The following is a 7,723-nucleotide window of genomic DNA, read 5'->3' as shown; positions in this document are numbered from 1 at the left end:
AGTTGCGTATGGGCTGCGGGTATATCCACGACCATGGAGCACAATGGGCTCTATGTTGCGGATATCCGCAGTAAAATAGAACATGCTGCGTTCTCTTTTCTGCGAGTGGATTACGAAATTCCAGCCCACTAATGTGAGCGGAATTGTGTAATCTAATGTGATTGATCTGCGTATTACCGCTAATCAAACGCATGCGGAATCCGTAATTCGTATCCGGTCATGTGAGACCAACCTAAGGTAGATCGCTACCTTTTTATCACGTGACCGGGGACTGCTCAACGAGGCCACCCGTCACTGCTCCAGGCTCTCGGCGACCGTTGGTCACCGAGAGCAAGGAGATTTTAAGTTTCCTGGGCTCCCCGACTCCTGCACATGTGTCCGGTGTTTTGCTGGCGGTCGCATGTGCAGAATCCGGGAAAGTTCATGGAGGAAGATCGCGCCGGGGTGCAAATACGGAGACCTACGTTTTGTAGCCAAGAGCAGGGAGATTTTAAGTTATCCTGGCAATCCACGGCTTTTGCGCATGCGTCTGCCGCTTTGGCGACGGCCGCGTGCGCAGAAGCTGTGGTAAGGTCCGCGGATAAATCCGGGGGCCTTAGGTACGTATTTTAATCCTCCCTCACGGATATGATCCGTGAGGGGAGATAAAATGTAAGTGTTTTAGACTTTTCTTTTTACTTTTTAAACTTTTTTTAGAACTTTTTTACACTTTTTTAAAATTACTTTTTTACACTTTTTTTAAACTTTAAATGATCACTGCTATCCATTGGATAACAGTGATCATCTCTGCAGGGACATCCCTTTGCTCCTGGCTACACATGGCAGCCAGGAGCAGAGAGATTTTAAATTTCATGGGTCCTGAGCCTCTCTGTGCACGCGCCCGATGTCAATCATCGGGCACGCATGCGCAGAAGGGGACTCAGGTCCTGGAAGACCGGGACGCCGCTGTGGACCGGGGGTGAATATTTTCACCTCCCCTCATGGATCGGATCCATGAGGGGAGGTGAAATTAAGCTGATTTTTACTTTTTTAAAAACTTTTTCGCGATCGCCGCTATCCAGTGGATAGCGGCGATCGCGGGTCCGGGAACCGCTCGCCGCGGGGGGACATCTGCTGGTTCCCGAGCTACCTTCAGGAGCTGGGAACCAGGAGATTTTAAACTCCCCGGGGTCCCATTCTTCTGCGCACGCGCGTGACGTCATTCGTCTGGCGTGCATGCGCAGAAGAGCCGCGCCGGGTCCCAGAGAACCCTTTCTCCGCGGCAGACATCGGGGAACCTGGGTGAGTATTTTCAGCTGCCCTGATGGATCCGATCCATCAGGGCAGCTGAATATTTAACTTTATTTACTTTTTTTTACACTTTAATGCGATCGGCGCTATCCATTGGATAGCGCCGATCGCAATGCCGGGGGGGTCCCCGCAGCCCGGGATGACAGCTTCATGCAGTCGGCTACCTGTGGGCACCGACAGCATGGAGCTGTCACGTCCATAAAACCCACTTGAGCAGGACGTAAAAACACTATGGGCTGGTCGTTAAGGGGTTAAGACAACTTTTTTAGATAGGATCCTACTCTAACATAGTAACCTAGTATGCTAGGCAGAAAAAAAAACCAAATGTCCGTACAGTTCAGCCTGTTTCCACCCCCTTTTGTTGATCCAGAGAAAGGTAAAAAAAACAAACATGAGACAGAGGCTAATTTACCCCTTCCCAACTCCATATTGGCAGTGAGAATAATCCCTGGATCAACATTTGCACAGTACCTGACTCCAAGAACAGCAGTCGGAAAATACCCGAATCAACAACCCTTCTGGTTATTTAATGTCCATATCCTGTAATATCGTAGTGCTATGAAAAGATGTCTAGTCCCCTCTGAAACACCTCCATTTAGGGAGGAGTTAAGTAACAAAGTAATATAGAATGTAAGGTTGAAAAAGAAATAGGTCCATCCAGTTCAGTCTATTACCCCCAATCTTGATCCAAAGGAAGGCAAAAAAATCCAATGAGGTTGAAGCCAACTTTCCTCATTTAGGGGAAAACAATTCCTTCCTGACTCCAATTTGCCAATTAGAATAATCCCTGCATAAACAATTTTTTTGAAGTTATAAATGATTATAACATAAAATATTGTATCACCCAAGAAAGACATCCAGGCCTCTCTTGAACTCTTTTATCAATTTTGAGATCACCACGTCCTCAGGCAAAGAGTTCCACAGTTTCATTGCTCCTACAGTAGAGAATCCCCTTCTGTGTTGGTGATAAAATCTTCTTATCTCTTGTCATAGAGGAAGCCCTATTGTTACTGTCACAATCCTGGGTATAAACATCATGGTAGAAATACTTGTATTGCCCCCTAATGTTTTTATACATAGTTATTTTGTTGCCCCTTAACCATCTTTTTTCTAGGGTGAATAATCCCAATTTTGATCGCATATCTGCGTATTCCAGGCCTCCTATTCTGTTTATTAATTTAATTACCCGTCTTTGGACCCCCTCAAGCACTGCAATGTCTTATCTGAGTACTGGTGTCCAGAACTTCATTGTAGAAGCTGATCAAGTTGGTTTGACATGATCGACCCCCGATGAACCCCTTGCTGTTGAGGAGTTGTACCGTTGTTTTCCTATAGCTATTCCAGAATGACATCTCTCAGAGACCCCTCAAATTTTTGAGGTGAGACTTACCAGCCTGTAGTTACCAGACTCTCTTCTCCACCCCTTTTTGGATATTTTAACCATAATGGCAGTGGTACAACCCCAGTTTCAATAGAGTCCCTAAATATTAGAAATAGTGGTTTGTCTATCATGTCACTTAACTCCCTTAGAGCCCTTGGGCTTATGTCATCTGGCCCCAGTGATTTGTCGATATTAATCTTTTTTAGCTGGCTCTGCACTTACTCCTGCATTAGGCAGATGATATTTAGTCAGGGGATCATGTTATTCCCTTGCATCTCATGTGACATTTCTTTTTTTCTCGTGAATATATTTGCGAAAAAACTATTTAATAGATTTGCCTCCCCCATCATCTTGTATGTTTTCTCCTGCATTATTTGGTAAAGGGACAGTGCTATCACTGCAAATCCGTTTACCGTCTACATAATTGAAAAATAGTTTAGAGTTATTTTTACTCTTTTTGGCATTCAGAACCCTGACAGACTCATCTCACTTTACATATTGTGGCAAGGCTGTACAGAAAATGGCCTGCAGATGGCTGTAACAAGGGCTTCTGTGTATTGAATGGGGTGCTAATCAGCAGGGGCAGCTGTGTGGGTGTGTGTGGAGGAGCTAAAGTCTCATGTTCTGCCAGTGACTGATGTGCTTGGACTGGATTCCCTTGAAAGTGAATATTGAAGAAAGTAAAAGTAATTTGGGCTTTTATATGGACCGAGTGAGCCACTGTGTTCTCGATGATCCTTCTCCCAGGCAAATGTTGCTACAATATATCAGGTTTTTCTTGAGAAAAACTCTCCTGCCATGTTTACTTTAGTGAATACTTTTATTTTCCATGAAATAACAATTCTGCAGCTACAGTGATGGAATAAAAGGCAGATGTCTATTGCCCCATATTTGGAAAAAATCCCTTTCCTTCTTAAAATCCAGCATTGAGAATAATCCCTGGATCAATATCCCATCTACAGAAATCTAGTAACTACTAGTAATTATTAGGAAATTATAATACTAGCGTTTCTGGTGGCGCAATGCGTCACTCAGCTCTACTACATATACATCACACACACAGCTCTGCTGCATACACGTCACACACACAGCTCTGCTGCATACACGTCACACACACAGCTTTACTACATGTATGTCACATACAGCTCTTCTATAAGCATGTCACACACACAGCTTTGTTATATGTACGTCCCATGCAGCTCTGCAACATGCATGTCACACACACAGCTTTGCTACATGCATGTCACACACATTGTTGCTACATGCATGTCACACACACAGCTTTGTTACATGAACCTCACACACACAGCTTTGTTACATGTATGACACATACAGCAAAAATAGTGAAGTAGAAAAAACTTTATTCCTCCATAAAAATCACAAGCAGCAGCGACGTTTCGACCAGTAAAATAGGTCTTTCTCAAGTGTTGGAACGTGTGACAATTACCACCCCTGTTATACAGTTTGGTGGGCATTCCCTATCCTAGGGGTGTCCGAGGTGGACTGCAGTGCTACTCTGGCCTTGGCTGTGTGCGCCCCTCTGGTAAGGAGCATAAGTGCCACTGTGACAAGTCAGCACTTTAGCCTCCCAGCTCCCCAAGCATGTCAGGTGTTCAGGGTCTCCCTATGGGATGCTGCACACCCATTCCCTTAATTAACTTTCACGTCCTCCTCTGAATCAACTCTAGTTCAGCTATGTCCTTTTTATACACAAGTATCATGTTTGGCCTGAGCAGTGACTTGCATGGAGGCAGAACTATTGGGGAAACTTACTAAGCCCGGCATTTCCGAAGCCAGCTTAGCATAATGTCCCCAGCACATGGTGTGCTTAAAACATGAAGAGGGGGACACAAATAAACATCTACACCTCTTCTGATACGTCCCGTGATTCTGTTTGACTCGACGGCAGCTGTCTGGCCTTGTTTTCTAACATTATGTTGCTTGTCTATTATTATCCTCAGTGTCAGTTTTACTGTTTACTACATTATTGTAGAACTTGCTTCCTCATCCCAGGTACATAGCCTTACATTTATCCACATTAAGGGGTTGTTCCAAGCTTACAAGTTATTCTATATCCACAGGGTAGGGGCCCATGTCCCCCTCTGTTTGTCAATGCGGAATCACTTTTCCCTCCGCAGTGATGTTACAATAGATGGAGCACTGGCCGAGCATACGCAGTCCGTATTCTACTTATTTCAATAGGGCAGATGGAAATATCTTAGCGCTTGTCGCTCTCCTATCTCTATAGTCCCACTGAAAGGAAATGGAGCAGCAGCCTCTTTCTCACTGTGGGGGGTGCAGTGAGCCCACAGTGAGGAGGACATGTGACACAAAGACCCTGTTCTCAGCTGTCAGACTCCCACCAATCAGCCTGTCACCCATTATCATGTTATAACCGTAGTACAATCCCTTTAAACTTTATTTGCAATTTCTCTGCCCAAGCCTCCAGCTTCCCACAATCCCTTTTGTAATATTTTATAATCATCCCCTGTTTTTATGACCTTACAGAACTTAGTATCATCTGTAAATATTGTAATTCTATTACAAAGGTCGTCTTTAAGGTCCTTAATGTACATTAAATGGAAGGAACCCAATTACCCCATTGGTACCCCTTTATTAATGTTAAGGACCGCTACACATGACCGGTCACATTAACCTTTCAAGCCTTGGGTTCCAAATTAGTTCGTACCTGGATGCATCAAGGAGGCCAAAAACTATATAATTTATAGTTATCAGTTCCCACAGATACGTAGAGATGAGCCTCTTACAGCCTGTACTTTCTCAATCCCCCCTAGAAACTGTCTCAAAATAAACAATACTTTATAACTTCTACAGGGCGGGGTAAGGTTTGCTTTCCCTATTTCTAGCTTATGATCTATGCCCTACCTATCATTGTTGGTCAGCTGTCCAAGGGCTAATCCCTTCCCCGATAACTAATCCTAACTAACTAAACGCGAAGACCTAATAGACACAGAAGGGATCTACAACACACATACTACTCTATTCTAATGGCTGGAAGACTAGAGTGGTCACCCCTGTTTCTGTTGAGACAGATCCATAAGGGGACAAATCGCTCTGTTGTATTATAGGCATATAGCCATTGCTTGGGGTCTCTACATCTACGTATACGGGAACAATAGGCACCATTTGATCTGTAAGCTTAGCACAGGAGCGTTTTATACAGGGCACAATACAGACAGAAAGTAGCAGGAGTATGATAAGAGTAACCAGAATCCCTATTCCTATCTGCATCAAGAATTGTTTCCATTGTCCGGTCCATGCAAACCACTCATCCCAGGGGTTAGTTATCCCAGAATTACGCTTCAGCTCTTCTGACAATGTGGCCAATTTCTTTATTGCGATAGTCACTTTACCTGTGGGGCCTGTATTATCTGGAATATACGTACAGCAAGTTTCACCAATAATTTTACAAACACCACCTTTCTCGGCTAGTATCATATCCAGAGCCATTTTGTTCTGGAAAGTCATGGTGGCTGTGGGGCCTAATTGATCAGCAAGCCCTTGAAGTGCATCTCTTGTATAGTTCACAAACCTTTGTTGGTTGTAATATATATCAACATTCTTATTGATGGTTACTATTCCAAACAGGGACTCAAATCCGGCCTTAACTTGATCCCTGGCTTTAAACTCATCTGGCACCCCCCTTGGCACTCCTATTGCATCTATATATATATATACACATGTGGATCAAACCTGCCACCTGGATTGTCAATTTCTCTCTTAGCACAATGCAGTGTTGGATTCTCACCCTCAGTGTAGTCTTATTGATTGTATTAATTTGTTCTGGTCCCTGAAACAGGGGGCTAGTGTACAGTAGGTAAAGGTGTATGTGGCTACTTGTGTGTGTTAGAGGAATTGTACCACAATGTCACTGTGACATCCACTTCCGCCCAGGTCCCCAACCCTGCCCATAGCATGTAAAGGATATGCAGGATCATGAGTTCTGTGCTCCGGGACCCAGGGCCTTTTTGCAGTGCGAGGTGTGGATCCAAGTGGGCTTTCTTTCGAGCTTGACTGCAGTTGGGGTGGTGAGCAACATCTGGTAAGGACCTTCAAACCAGGCTTTTCTCTCAAACTTTTTCACATAGACCCTGTCACCTGGTTTTTAGATTGTGACGCTCGTCTGTATGACCTGAGAGAGAAGCAGAGACTAAAGAATGCGTTATTGACAATTCCTTGGAGAGACCTATGACAAAATTAACAAGAGAATCATTTCCCAAACTTGGCTACTGTGGCATGTACCCTCCGGAGAAAAAGAAAAACTAATGGAAGACACTCAATTCAAAATTTTCCCATTTCCTCTATTGCCTCTTGTATCTACTTTCCCACTACTCTGTGGATGGTAGAGTGTGTGAAAAGCCTGGAATATACCCAGAGCAGACATGATGTGTTGCATTATTTCTAGAGATGAGCGAACGCGTTCGTCCGAGCTTGATATTCGTGCGAATATTAGGGTGTTCGGGATGTTCGTTATTCGTAACGAACATCATGCGGTGTTCTGGTAAATTAAACTTTCTTCCCTGAGACGTTAGCGCTTTTTTTTGGCCAATATAAAGACAGGGAAGGCATTACAACTTCCCCCTGCAACGTTTAAGCCCTATACCACCCCCCTGCTGTGAGTGGCTGGGGAGATAAGGTGTCACCCGAGTATTGAAATCTGCCCCTCCCGCTGCTCGCTATGGATGCATTCTATATGCGCTCAATGGGGCCAGCGGCAGCAGGGCTGACCCCATTGAGAACATATAGAAGACAAATCCTTCTTCTCTGGCACAGCTGTAACAGCTGTAGCAGAGAAGAACGATGTTTGCCCATTGAATTCAATGGAGCGGCAATACAGCATGTTCCACTGAATGCAATGGGCTGCCGGCGATCGCAGGATGAATGGTCGGAAAGGGGTTAAATATATAACCCCTTTCCTGCAATTCATCCAGAAATGTGTTACACTAAAAATATATACCGGCGTATAAGGCGACCGGGCGTATAAGACGACCCCCCAACTGTCACCTTATACGCCGGTAATACAGTGGAGCA

Source organism: Eleutherodactylus coqui, chromosome 6 (genome assembly GCF_035609145.1).
Source record: "Eleutherodactylus coqui strain aEleCoq1 chromosome 6, aEleCoq1.hap1, whole genome shotgun sequence".
NCBI classification, from domain to species: domain Eukaryota; kingdom Metazoa; phylum Chordata; class Amphibia; order Anura; family Eleutherodactylidae; genus Eleutherodactylus; species Eleutherodactylus coqui.
The sequence above is the reverse complement of the archived record's forward strand: the minus strand, read 5'-3'. Positions refer to the sequence as shown.